This window comes from Oncorhynchus mykiss, chromosome 19 (genome assembly GCF_057628025.1).
Source record: "Oncorhynchus mykiss isolate SJ-2025 chromosome 19, ASM5762802v1, whole genome shotgun sequence".
Taxonomy (NCBI): Eukaryota; Metazoa; Chordata; class Actinopteri; order Salmoniformes; family Salmonidae; genus Oncorhynchus; species Oncorhynchus mykiss.
Genome location: NC_143040.1, coordinates 12,662,842 through 12,674,688, shown reverse-complemented (window position 1 = coordinate 12,674,688; position 11,847 = coordinate 12,662,842). Strand labels below are relative to the sequence as shown.

At 45.1% G+C, this 11,847-nt stretch overlaps 1 long non-coding RNA gene across 1 annotated transcript; it reads left to right on the top strand.

Annotated features, from left to right (window-relative positions):
• Window positions 1–7,143: 7,143 nt before the first annotated feature.
• LOC149974988 (uncharacterized) lies at window positions 7,144–11,076 on the top strand. The gene is made up of 2 exons (XR_016488668.1): window positions 7,144–9,810; window positions 10,004–11,076. It is a non-coding gene; the product is annotated as an uncharacterized LOC149974988 (long non-coding RNA).
• Window positions 11,077–11,847: the final 771 nt, after the last annotated feature.

The window sequence follows — 11,847 nt, the reverse complement described above, 5'->3', positions numbered from 1 at the left end:
GTTAGGAATATCCTGGTTTACAGGCCACATCATGCCTGCAAGTCACATTATGCTGGCAACAAAAAAAACAAAAAAACAGATCAGTCACAACTCAGTGACGACCCTGCACCTTCCTTCATCTTTTCTTTCATCTCTCAGTGGAGTCGAAGCAAAGTAGGAGATCTCAGGAGGGGTAGGAGGAGACAGCAAGAAACCTTTCTTTTATAAAGAGTGCAGCATCCCTCCTTTCAACCCTCACAGCCCTGTCGTTGAGACGCAAAGAATGCTGCTTTTGACAATCAACAAATGTTCAAATTGATTAGGGCATTTCTAATGATAAAATAGTTAAGATGATCTATTATCAGGTGTGGTGCTAGGTGTGGTGTGTATGTATGTATGTTTACATACAGTAGGGCCAATAGTATAATCACGTCATTTGTATACTTGAAGCTTGTTTTGTTTCTGGTCTGTTTGATCACTATCAAGCTTGGAGTTTCTGGTTCCCAAGACATGCTTCTTCTGCAAGGTGTATTCTAAGTTCTACAGCGGAAATTATGAGGAAAATAATAACCTCAGCAGGAGCCACAAAAATCATCAGAACCTGGAGGTGAGCGCCCCAAACAACCAACCAGCCACAACACTGAAAAATCAACCACCAGTCATCAAGAACATTTTGACAATCAGAGATGGGGCACATTTAGTCAATTCAGTTAGTAAACCAAAATTCCCAGCCAAAGTGAAGGCTGGTGTGACCGGCGTTGTGTTCCATACTTCCTCGGCAAGCCAGAACCAATTGTCCACCGTAGGAGCCTCGATCTGACTCCAGTGCCAGGGTGCCAGGCCCAGCTGACAGCCAAGGCAGAAACACAGCCCACTCCCCTGCTGGTACTGACAGTAACTACGAAGGTTCCTAACCAGTCCCTGATTTACCCTTTCCACCTTCCTATTAGATTGGGGATGGTACCCAGAGGTGAGGCTAACCGTGACCCCCAGTCGTTCCATGAAGGCCTTGCAGACACTGGGAAGTGAACTGAGGACATCCGGGATACCGTAGTGCTGGAAGGTGTGAGAGAAAATAGCCTCCGCTGTCTGCAGGGCCGTACGGAGACCAGGCAGAGGAATTAAACGACAGGCTTTGGAAAACCGGTCCACAATGACCAGGATGATGGTGTGCCCCTCTGATGGGGGAAGGTCTGTGACAAAGTCCATGGAGAGATGGGACCGGGGTTGTTGTGGATCCAGCAGCAGGTGGAGTTTGCCAAAGGGGAAGTGTCTAGGTATCTTGCTCTGTGCGCAGGTGGAGCAGGAAGATACGTAAACCCGGATGTCCCGGCCAAGGTGGGCCACCAGTACTTGGCGGAGAGATAGTCGATAGTACGAGCTATACCCGGGTGCCCCGACACAGGTGCTGTGTGTGCCAGGCAAGGGGACGGTCTGCACATCAGAGGAAACATATATACACCCGTCGGAACAGTGGGCAGTTGAGGGCTCCTGTCGCAGGGCTTGACGGATGTCCGTTAATGTTCTTTTGTCACGTGCCTGTAGGAGAGAATAAAGTCAAACCTGGCAAAGAATAGGGTCGACCTGGTCTGACGCGGGTTCAGCCTCTTCACTACTTGAATGTACTCCAAGTTGCTGGGTGTTTAGCACCCTCCAGCCAGTGTCACCATGCTTTCAGCGCCTTCTCGACTCACGATCCCCCACATCTTAATTACACTCCACAAGAGACAGCTTCAAATGAGTAGAAGGCGCATGGATGGAGTTTCGGCAGCGATCCGTTGCGTTGGGAGAGAACAGTCCCTACTCCAACCTCAGAGGCGTCCACCTCCACGACGAAGTGCAGAGACGTGTCAGCGTGAGTCAGAACAGGACTGTTAGTAAAACGTTCCTTGAGCGCATGGAAGGCTTCGTTGGCCTCCCCAGTCCAGCGCAGCTATTGAGGACCTCCCTTCAGGAGGGAGGTGAGAGGGGCCAGCACCGTGCTGAAACCCCTAATGAAGCACCTGAAATAGTGGGAAAAACAAAGGAAGCGAGGCAACGCCTTGATGTTGAGTGGAACAGGCCACGACCATACCGCAGTGACCCTCTGCTATTCCATATCCACTCCCGTTGGGGATTTTCGATAGCCCATGAAGGAGACTGGTGCTGATGCTGAAGGCTGTCTTCCATTCATACCCCTCTCTGATGGGACTCAGGTTGTAGGCACTGCGTAAATCCAATTTTGTAAAGTACTTAGCACCTGTACGATCACATTGGGTATGAGAGGCAGGAGATAACTGAATTTAACAGTAGCCGTATTCAGTGTAATCGATACAGGGGCGGAGACCTCCCTGCTTCTTCACGAAAAAGAAGCTGGAGGCAGCCAGAGAGGTGGACGGTCTCTGCATTAGAGAAAGGGTAAATGTGCCCCCTTGGGAGGGTGGAACCAGACAGTAGGTCGATAGTGCAGTCCCATAGGTGATGAGGGGGCAGGCACTTGGCACAAGTCTTCAAAAAGGCCACCTGTGGTCCCGGAACAGGTCCCGGAACAGGTCCCGGCACAGATTGACACAGAGAGATACATCACTTGGCACTCCTGCTACCAACCCAACAACCTCCTTGTCCTTCTGACCTTAGTTCCTTTGTTTTGTCTTTCTTTTAGTATGGTCAGGGCATGAGTTGAGGTGGGCAGTCTATGTTTGTTTTTCTATGTTGGTTCCTGTATGGTTCTAGTATGGTTCTCAATCAGAGGCAGGTATCGTTAGTTGTCTGATTGAGAATCATACTTAGGTAGCCTTTTTCCACCTGTGTTTTGTGGGTGTTTATTTTCTGTCTTTGTGTATGTCGCCAGACAGGACTGTTTCGGTTTGGTCCTCCGATCCTTTTCGCTACTCCTCCTCAGAAGAGGACGAGATCCGTTACAGGAACACCCACCAACCAAGGACGAAGCAGCGTGGTATCGGGCAGCAGCGATTTCCGGACTCCTGGACATGGGAGGAGATACTTGACGGCAAGGGACCCTGGGCCCAGGCTGGGGAATATTGCCTCCCCAAGGCAGAGCTGGAGGCTGGAGGCAGCGAAAGCTGAGCGGCGGCGAAAAGGGGAATGCAGCACGTTAGCGCGACAGTCACGAGAGGCAGCCCCCCAAAAGATTTGGGGGGAGCACACGGGGAGTGGGGCAGAGTCAGGTTGGAGACCTGAGCCCACTCCTCGTGCTTATCGGAAGAAGCGCAGTACTGGTCAGGCACCGTATTATGCGGTCAAACGCACGGTGTCGCCAGTACGCGCCCAGCCCCCCGCAAGTGCCATGCAAGAGCCAAGCGAGAGTAGGCATCCAGCCAGGGTGTGTTGTGCCAGCCCAGCGTGTTTGGTCTCCAGTACGCCGTTTAAGTACAGGGTATCCTGCGCCGGTGCTGCATGCTGTGTCTCCAGGGCGCTGGGAGGGTGCAGTGTGTTCTATGCCTGCGCTCTGCCCGTGCCAGGTGAATGTGGGTATTGAACCGAAGGGAGAGGTGCAAGTGGTATGCACCAGAGCTACAGTGCTTACCCACAGCCCAGTTCAACCTGTGCCTGCACTCGGGAGGGTCCGGGCTAAAGTGGGCATCCAGCCTGGAGGAGTGGTGCCACGGCTGCGCACCAGAGCTCCAGTGCTCCCCCACAGCCCGGTCCATCTGGTGCCTCCTCCATGCACCAGGCCTCCTGTAGGTCTCCCCAGCCTGGTGGGCCCTTTGGCAGCCCCACGCACCAGGCTGTCTCTCTGTCTACTCCCTACAGGTGCTCCCGCCTGTCCAGCGCTGCCAGAGTCTCCCGCCTGTCACATCCAACTACGTCAATATTTCTAACATTCTAACATTTCTGACATTTCCATTTGCAGTCTCGTCATTAATGAGGAAATAATAATGTGGTGTCGTGTCTCTAGTATCCTTAAACTGAGGACACGCTCCTTAGGGCGAATGTCGTGCCTCATGCACCAACACAACAGCTCTCTCATAACTCTCTCCTCCAATTTTCCCATCAACTCACTGACTGTCTCTGATTCACTCCCTTCACTCCCCTCCAAGTTCACCTTCCTCTCCCAGACTCTTCACCCCTCGGCTCCACAGACCACCCCGTGTGCCCCCCAAATTTTTTGAGGCTGCTTCTTGGGCCTACGTCGTGGCCGCGTAACCCGGTGTCATTGCTGTCCCTCCTTCGCTGCTTCCACCTGCTTCCCTGGCAGGCTTTTGTCTCCGCCCATTATTTCGTCCCAAGTCCAGGATGTCCTCCCAGGCCCAGGATCCCTGCTCCTCCTGGGCACGCTGCTTGGTCCGTGGGTGGTGGGGTCTTCTGTCACGATTGTTGTTATAAGACTCGGACCAAGGTGCAGAGTGGTATGGTTCCATCATATTTTATTAGAAGTGAAACACACAGAAAACAATAAAGCGCAAAAACGAAACGTGAAGCTAATGTAGTGCACATAGACAAGATCCCATAACAAACAGGTGGGAAAAGGCTTCCTAAATATGATCCCCAATCAGAGACAACGATAGACAGCTGCCTCTAATTGGAAACCATACCAGGCCAACATAGAAATAACAAAACTAAAATGCCCACCCTAGTCACACCCCGACCTATCCAAAATAGAGAATAAAGGATCTCTAAGGTCAGGGCGTGACACTGGATTTCTGTCCAGCAGTTTGTGACATCAGCAGATGTAAGAAGGGCTTTATAAATACATTTGATTGATTTGATTGACTATGCAAATAGAGAGAGACCCTGAATCCAGACACCACTATTACTGTGTATATCTGAAGCCCATATGATTTGATTATGTAAGGTGAAAGAGTGAGTCCTTGCGGCTGGCTGGACTGACTTGTGGCTGGGAAAGACAGGTGCTGAGTGAAATGAGTGATCATGCTTATTTTCCCGACAATGCCAGAATGCAAATCCCTGAGCGTGTGTGTGTGTGTGTGTGTGTGTGTGTGTGTGTGTGTGTGTATGTGTGTATGTGTGTGCGTGCGCGCAGCATATGCATGTTGTTAATCTGTGTTTTGTTCATGATACGCTTTGATAGGATTTCTATTCAAATACAATGACTTGCTGTAAACTTATCATAGAATAGAGCTCAATTCATCACTGCCCGCAGGTGTGTGTATGTAAATAACACAACACGTGACTTGTTAGGAAGAACACAGGACAGAGAGCTTTGGACACAATCACTCATACATGTAGATGTTATTCCATTGGGTTGGACTAAGCCTTCTGCAGGAGAGAGAACCACAAATATCCAATAGCAAGGTCTGACTTAGCAAAACAACTAAGGTTAGTTTTTTTACATTTTAACATCTCTGAGTATGTTATCTCAGGATAATTGTTTTACATCTCCTCTTCATGTTGTCTTTCAGACTTTCTGAGTCAAACTACAATGTCTAGACTGACATGAGAGTAGACTTACATATTTAAAAGTATTTTTATGTATGTTTGCATCAATATATTAAATCTGTTTTTTTTTTTGCCTACAATATATTGAAACAAAGTCATGAATAGTGTGATCTCCCCTCTCTCATATCTCTTGTTCCAAAAGGATGAATGCCTCTTCAGGAAATCACACTTACTTTGACAGATGGGAGTTTTGCTTGGATCAGGGCTATGTTGCGCCAGTGCTTGCCCATGCTGTCCAGGCCCTGTGCTTCCTACTGGGGACACCAGCTCTGGTCTGGTGCCTTTGGCTCCCTCTGAGTGGAAGTCTCTCTGGAGGTGTCAAACCCACCCATATCTTCCCTATTAACCTGTTTGCAGTGGAGCTGGTGTTCTGTGTCGAGTGTCTCCTTGAGGTGACCACCTACTTATTCACGAAGGACGTCATGTTATGGAATAATAATAATGTCCTGAGTTACCTCTCCTGGACCTGCAGGCCCCTGCTCCAGAGCTGCATCTGTGTGGAGCGCTACCTGGCGGTGGTCCAACCTGTGGCTTTCCTCAAGTACAGACTCCGGAGGTACAGGGTGGCAAGTTCAACGTTGATCTGGGTGTTGTCTCTTGCATTTGCATATTCTCCTATCACTTCAATGGGTCATGATGAAGCTGGAATATATGTAATCAGTAGTGTCCATTGCTTTGGGTTGGCCGTCATTTCTCTCTGTTGCTTCTTCATCCTGCGTGTGCTGAATCAGCCTGGTCCAGGAGAGGTAGAGGGGGGCAGAGGGGGAGAGAAGAAACAGGGAACGACAGACCCACATAAGATGAGAGCTTTTGGGATCATCTTAATCAACCTGGTGGTTATCTTGTCGAGCTCCATCCCGATGGTTGTTGGTTGGACCGCTCTGTTTTCTAGTCTTGACCTTTACTGCAAGGTCTTCCCCTTGTTAGTGATTGTTAACATCTTCAGTGTCCTGGTCTCACCCCTGATGCACCTCTACAGAGAGGGAAGGCTGCAATGCCATAGAGTGCCAGAGATACGTTAGACTTACAATTGTGGGCACTGAAAGTACAGGTTTTTGTGACAAACTATCACTAAATTATGGTAGAGCGATTTGTTAAATACGCATTTAATAATAAAAAATTGTCCTTCCAATACAGTGGCGCAGCCTAGCTTCTTAATACCTGCAACATGGTTGTTTAATAAATTTTGTTGTTTTTCATTTGATATTTTTTATTTATTTATTTTTATTTTTTTGTGGCATGTAGCAATATAATTTTGTGAGACACTGCATGTGAGCATTAGTGTTGTTTGTTAAGTACAGCTGCAACACTTGTTTAGCATTTCTTGATTGTTGTTGGCTTGATTAATTTTACAATACATTTTAGGATGGGGTGGATAGGTATGGGATTAGGCCCATTCATTTAGTATAAGCATTAATTTATGGTTGTTTTGATGATAATTGTATGTTCTACTTTGAACTTAGGTTCCTTGTTTGTCACTAAGATTACAGAATTTTGTTAAATTTGACCCGATTCAGGAAACTAGGCATATATCCTAAGTCACGACTTCACAGGAGAGCTGTTTGAATGTAAAAAAATATTTTTTTAGCAAAATGCGTTTTTTTTGCAGAAATTCCTTCTTGAACAGGTGAACTTTCATGTGCCTTAAAATCAAACTTGTATGCCATCTGTAAATACAAATAAAATGGTTAAATTATGACCCTAGTTGGTTTAGCCACAGAAAAAGGCGGCAACCTTTCCACTATTCATGATTGGCTGAGATAATGGGTGGCTGGACATACCGAGAGGACTTTGGATAGGTCTACTATATAGCATGCGTCTGTCTATTGGAGCTGGTCAGTATGTTTAGGTAATCATGTTGAACACGGCTTTTGAATTTTTTTTTATTGTGTAGTAAAACTGCAGAAATGTCAAGTTAAAGTGCACTGTTAGCAAGATAATATTAGTTGGCTGGCTGCCTCGCTAACGTTATGTGTATGCTCTCCACTTTCTGGGGGACCGAGTTTTGAAATCAGTGCAATTCGAGTATGTTAGTTAAAGAGATGATACAAACACCAGTCTGGATTACATTGTCAAACTAAGGGCAAACATGTAGGTATCAGACTAGAGATGCATCCAAATATTATGTATACTGGTAAGATTTTCAGGTATTACACATTTCTAATTTTGACAGAAAGTGGTTTCATTTCAAGTGTACTGTTAGCTAGCTAACGTTAGCTGGCTGGGTCACTAGCTAATGTTATGTGTATGATCTTATCCTTCGTATCTCAAACACATTTGCTTGACTAATTATAGCCATAGAACCTGGTAGGTTAGCTACCTGTGGATTCATGCAGGGTAGTAATGAGTTGTGAATATGGTCCATTGTTTAGCTAGCTAGCTCCATGTCTTAACATAAAACTCCACTCTAATTTTGGCAAAGTATTTCATTTCAAGTTAATGTGTACTGTTAGCTAGCTAGCTAACGTTAGCTGGCTGGTTTGCTTACTAATGTTATGTCATGCGTTGGGAGTCATTGTTTACCTAGCTAGCTATCTGGCTACATTTGTTAACAAAAGACTCATCTTATTGTGCCAGAGTGCAGAATAACTGACACATTTTTGAACGCTTAACACCTGTTGAAAATGTCCGGTGTCAGTCAATGTCAGCAACAAAACGTAATTCAATTGTTGCCAGCAGCACAGTTAGTCACCAATGCTCTGGATAACATGAAAAAGCCTAACCAGCTCTGCTAGTGCAGGTAAAATGGTCAGAGTGGGGTGTTTTCATTATGTGTCTGTTAGTAGCTAGCCAATTAGCCAGTTAGCTTGTGTGCTTGACTGTAGTTGTGAGGTTAGACCTTTGGGAACAGCCCTACTTATTGGACCGAGGTAATGACAGTTTCAGGTTGGATATTCGATGGATATTCGCATGTAGTTTTCCTTACGTCCACCAACTGCAGTAAGGGACCGTCATCATAGTGACAAATCAAATTTTTCACATTTCAATAGCTCTTTAACCATTACTCCTAAAACTTTCACAACTGGTTCTATTTAAGCCGATGGCATAGACACACATTGCACACACTTATTTTTTGCACTATTTTGCACTACTACTATCGAGTGAGATGAAAATGGACAAACTAAGCCCACTGAGTGGACATTCTGAACCTTGTTTGAAGTCAGTAGGTCACATGACCAAGGAGGATTTGAAATGTAACACTTATTAAATTTCATATCAAATCGTGGGAGATGAGAATGGACAAACTAAAGGGTGTGCAATTTAAAACGGTGGTTAGTGGGCATTCTGAACCTTGGTTGAGGTCAGTAGGTCACATGACCAAGAAGCTATTGAAATTCAAATGTAAAAACAGTTTATACTTTGTTTACGCTCCCTAACTAATTAATATAGGAATACAAAATGCTGCTCAAATTTCCACATGTTTATTAGCTTTGGAAAGCAAATTAGTGTCCAAATTGTGAAAATAAGACCTGTGCAACGTTGTGCACAATTTTTCCAATATCATGACACTTATTTGGAGTCTGTAGCTCAAGAGGTTGGAAAGCTATTGATGTTGGAAAGCGCGAATATCTGTTTAATATCCACCTGAAACTCTCTTTACCTCGGTACTTATTGGCCAGTGCGTCCAGTGTGTGCTCTGAATGTGAAACTATAGAGCGATAGGGTGAGTTGTGTTCAGTGAGCTGTTATGTTCAGTGAGCTGTTCTCTCTCATAGGGCAAGTAATGTTCAGTGAGCTATTCTCTCGCTTAGATGCCTGGAAGTAGCTGGCAAGTTAGTACAGAACAGTTGGATCATCCCTTAAATATGTGGGTGGGGCTAAGGCTTAATAAGAGGGTGACCAATGCTGAGTGGGTGTAGATAGTAGTACCAAAACATTGAAGATGGTTTTCTCAAAAGTGAGTTTACAAGTTGAACAACTTTCAAAGCAGAATTACTTCCCCACTGTTTCCTCAAATGCAGTGTATGATATACCATTTTTGTAGCTCTGAGTCTCTACTTTTATCCAATGTAAAACACAGAAATTCAAATGTTGCTACATAATACAGAATCCAGGTGGTGAGTCACAAATGAATAGGGGCTGGACGTGCATGAAACTTGGCGTATTTGTGCTTAGCTAGTTAGCATTGGATTGCGGAACTAGCTCTAAATTCTTTAATATTTGACTCGGATATAGAAAATGGTATCCACAAGTTTATCTAACTCTTCGGAATTAGAAAAAGAGCCTCCCAAACTATCCCTTTAAAGTCAGCTATTTTAATGGCAGAGGCACGTCATTTCAAATGTCAACACATTAGTCAAATTATGGCTAGTCTAGATGAGTGTCATCTTGTTTTGAGTCTTCTTCACAGCATACTGTAGGTTCTAAATCCTAATCCCTGGACAGAGGAATAGACACTCATTCTACCCCAATAAGAACAAGCCACGGGAGGTACAGTTAACTCTGTCTTACGTTGTCTTGAAAACCCACAGTAAATTATATCAATTTGTAATAATAACATTGTCTATTCATGAGTATTAGGTTACTTCCTGTGATGATAAAACGTGTTTTACACTAAGTGTCCACCTCTCCGGATCCCCTAATTATCTCTCCTCTTGTTTTTCTCTCCCCCTCTTTGTCTTAGAACTCATTTCTTCCTAGTCTTCAGAGACTAAAGAAACATAGGACATGCAGCAATGAAGGAACCAAACTACTCTTTTCCTGATCCCATAAGGTTTCACTTTTCTGGAGATGCATCTGTGGGGAGTGTTACCTGGCTGTTGTCCAGCCTGTAGTCTTCCTCAAGTGCAGACTCCTAAGGCACAGGGTGGCATATGTGATCATAGCACGGTTGCTGACACTTTGCCTCCTTATGTCAAAGGACGCTACCGGTGGCGGCATCAAATTCAGTGCCTGTATCTTCACCGCGGTTCTGCCTATCGACATGTTCTGCAGTGTCTTTTTACTGAGGGTGCTGAGCAGGTCCAGTCCAGGGGATGAAGAGAAGGACAGAGGGTGAAACAGAGGAGAGGGAGGGAAGCTGAGGAAGAGAAGAGCCTCCCGTTCCATCCAGATCATCCTGTGGACCTTGATGCTGAACTACTCTCCTATCACCGGGGAAATCCTTCAGGATCATATTTCTTTAGTTGTATTCTGACCACTCTTACTTTTTATTTCAGCATGTTGGTTAGCTTTAATCAGCCCCTCTACCACCTCAGGGTTGGGAAACTGTCCTGCATCTGGGGTTAAAGAGAAGGATAACTGCACTGTAGGGGAAAAGGTTGTCTTGAATTTCTCTGGTAAGCATTGTGTTCCGTTCCTTTTAATCATACTGTTGATGCCATTTAGAGGTTTTGACATTTGGAATACATTTTTTATGGTTAAACTAAACAGTGTGTGCAAGGGGGTAAATATGTGTGTGTGGAATTGTCATTTATTTGTCTTGTATATCTGTTAATCTGAGAGAAATTAGGGATACAATTATATGGTATTTCTCAATTCCTGACTATTTTGCTTGGTTTGACAAATTGTAACCCCCCCCAATAAAATACTGTATATGTTACTATTTAAACTTTTCTAAACAATCTTTTCAACTCTATTACATCCAGTATAGAAGTTGTTTCTCTACAATTGTGTGATGTTCCATATTGAAATGTATTGCTGTATGTTTTTAAAAGAAGTGTGGAATAAAGCAAATATGATTGATTCAACAGTTAAGGTCCTTGTCTGTCTGTCATTTATGATTACAACATTTCATCAAATATGTGTACCCCTTCAGTCAATCAATCAAATTTATTTTATATAGCCCTTCGTACATCAGCTGATATCTCAAAGTGCTGTACAGAAACCCAGCCTAAAACCCCAAACAGCAAGCAATGCAGGTGAAGAAGCACGGTGGCTAGGAAAAACTCCCTAGAAAGGCCAAAACCTAGGAAGAAACCTAGAGAGGAACCAGGCTATGTGGGGTGGCCAGTCCTCTTCTGGCTGTGCCGGGTGGAGATTATAACAAAACATGGTCAAGATGTTCAAATGTTCATAAATGACCAGCATGGTCGAATAATAATAAGGCAGAATAGTTGAAACTGGAGCAGCAGCACAGTCAGGTGGACTGGGGACAGCAAGGAGTCATCATGTCAGGTATTCCTGGGGCATGGTCCTAGGGCTCAGGTCCTCCGAGAGAGAGAAAGAAAGAGAGAATTAGAGAGAGCATATGTGGGATGGCCAGTCCTCTTCTGGCTGTGCCGGGTGGAGATTATAACAGAACATGGCCAAGATGTTCAAATGTTCATAAATGATCAGCATGGTCGAATAATAATAAGGCAGAACAGTTGAAACTGGAGCAGCAGCACAGCCAGGTGGACTGGGGACAGCAAGGAGTCATCATGTCAGGTAGTCCTGGGGCATGGTCCTAGGGCTCAGGTCCTCCGAGAGAGAGAAAGAGAGAAGGAGAGAATTAGAGAACGCACACTTAGATTCACACAGGACACC